This window comes from Mus musculus, chromosome 2, assembly GCF_000001635.26.
Source record: "Mus musculus strain C57BL/6J chromosome 2, GRCm38.p6 C57BL/6J".
Lineage (NCBI taxonomy): Eukaryota > Metazoa > Chordata > Mammalia > Rodentia > Muridae > Mus > Mus musculus.
Genome location: NC_000068.7, coordinates 23,679,604 through 23,682,248, shown reverse-complemented (window position 1 = coordinate 23,682,248; position 2,645 = coordinate 23,679,604). Strand labels below are relative to the sequence as shown.

The 2,645-nt window shown below is 39.4% G+C and overlaps 1 pseudogene; it reads right to left on the bottom strand.

The window, feature by feature from the left end:
* On the bottom strand, positions 659–2,101 carry Sh3d2c-ps1 (SH3 domain protein 2C, pseudogene 1; annotated as a pseudogene).

The following is a 2,645-nucleotide window of genomic DNA, read 5'->3' as shown; positions in this document are numbered from 1 at the left end:
TCTTTTTCTTCTTCTTCTTCCTCCTCCTCTGCATCGTCTCCCTCTTCCATTTTCTCCTTCTTCTCTCTCCCTACCTTCCTCTCCTACTTCCCTTTTATCTGCCCAATCATCAGCTCTCCTTTATTTTACAATTTAAGGTGGGAAGCAGGTTTATAGGAAATCACCTGAGTGCTGACTCATTCCTTGTTCGAAGCCACTCACAGGAGAACAAAATTAATATCAAATATAATTAGCTTCAAGGCTAGCTACAACATACCTCATGAAATATTAAAAACAGAAAATGGGAATTATAATCTTCTAAATAGAAATACAAATATTCTAAAGATCTATCTAATCTATCAAACTACTGAAACAATAGACCGTAAAAAATGGAAATTTCACTAGTAATTTCATGATGAGAAAAGGAAAAGGTACCAGCCAAGTGGATTTTATCTGAAAAAAGTTGGGGGAGGGTTAGCCCAGTAGTAACAACTTATCAGACCACCTTGCATGAGAAGACTTAAGCATAGACAACAATGGAGCTGTCTATTAAGGCAGAACATAGGAATAACATTTTGTCTTTGGATTTTCTTTTTCTTCCTTCCTTCCTTCCTTCCTTCCTTCCTTCCTTCCTTTCTTTCTTTCTTTCTTTCTTTCTTTCTTTCTCTCTTTTTTTTTTTTTTATGAACACAGTATGTCATGTTTATTGGGCTCTTCACAGGTAAGCTTAAAACAGGAAATAACAGGATGGCATCAATAATGTCAGGAAACAAAATCTTTAACTTTCATAGCTGCAAAGGGTGCATTCCCACTGCAGCCAAGGATTATCCAGGCCACTCGAAGGGGCACAATTCACTTGTTTTAGCAACAGTCAGCAAATAAATTTAACCAATGACTTTTTAGAACAAGAAGAAAACTATTTTTTATGAATTAGGACAAAGAAATCAGTTATACAAATTAAATTGATACAAAACACATTATAAAGAAAACACACATACAGAAATGATTAAGTGGAACAGATAGCAAGGATGTCACAGAACACCACACGGAGAGAGCACTGGTGCTAAAACAAGTAAATTGTGCCCATTCGAATGGCCTAGGTAGTCCTTGGCTGCAGTGGGAATGCACCCTTTGCAGCTATGAAAGCTAAATCCTAATTCTCCTTCATTTTCTGGCTCAAAGTCATAGAGACCATGAGAGCAGGGCTGGTCCGAGGGAGTGTAAGTACCTGTCATCTTTGATGAAGAGCTGGGTCCGACCCCATTGGCATCGGTGGAACTCGTGTTCACAGGCTTGGTATGAATTCTTGCTTGGGGACTTTGGATGCAAGAGCTATTCTCAGCTCCAGCTTGCTCTGCAGTTCCTGGAGAATCTCTGTGAACTGCCTGTGATAGTCTAATGCTGCCTCTACAAACACAGCCAGTTGGCTCACTTGCTCTACATTATTTTCTAAAGAATTAAACATGCTTCTTTCGGCCAACTCCTTTGACTTCGAACTTCTCTAGTGCTTGTCTTATTTCTTCCTTGGGGATCTTACCTACCCGAAGCTTTTTATAATCATAATCCAAGCGGTGGCCTGCCAGCTTTCTCAGGTGGTGCCCAATCTCTTTTAAATCTTTGTCTTGCAGTAGCTGCAGTGGGTCAATAAAAGTTTGCTTCACATTAATATCCAGAGAGTCTTTCACCTCAGCCATGTTTCAGGGCCTCACCAGCTTCTAGTAATGAGTTGCCAAAAGCAGAGTCTTCTCCGAGCTCCTTGTCATACTTCAGCATGAAGTCCCCCAGCATGTCTTCTGTCTGTGGATAGCCAGTGGCCTTCACCTGCCCTTGGAGCTTTGACACAGTGTTCAGCATTCCTAGCTTAGCTCTGTATGCTGGAATGGGCTAGAGATACTCTGTGGCTTTTGAAAGAATTTCTGCAACAGCTTTACTGGTAATATATATTTTCTTTTCTATGTCCAGAAATTCTTCATCTAGCTTCGATCCTTTGGCACCAGTTATTTTTTCACTTAACTGGCTGGCTTTGTGAAACTGCTTCTTCAGCTCAGCTACCAACACTGCGGTGGCACCCCGCCCGGGGTGGTCTCGGGGCGTTCACAGCGCTGTCACACTGGCACATGCGTGCGTGTCTTTGGATTTCCTTTCAAAACATTGGCATTCCATAAAGCTCCCGGAAGCTTCACATAACCAATGGAATAATTAAAATTGTGGATAATGCTTCTGAATTCTTCTATAGCCTCCAGAATTATATTTACTATATTATATTGAAAATATTAATCCCCTTACTGTGTTACCTACTAATTTAGAAGCTCCTTGACTATAGAGTATGAGGTGTGGACAAAGATTGGAGTGAATAAAGTCCAGAGTGAGTGTGCACAGATGACATGAGCATGGACATGCTAAGGATTTCCAATGGCTTGTTTCTACTCAGTCTTTTTTTACTTCTTCATATCAAAAAAACATTCACTTTACTTCTGTCAGTTTTGATCAGTGAAATCAATATGACAAAATAAACCCTTTTCTTCCCAAGTTCTTTTTGGTCATAGTGTTTTATATTATTGGTCAACAGAATAACAATCTAGAATTATTGCTTAATAATTTTTAAACTACTGGTTTCTAAAGAAATTCTAATGGTTTCTAAAAAGAGAAGTAACAAATACATTGCA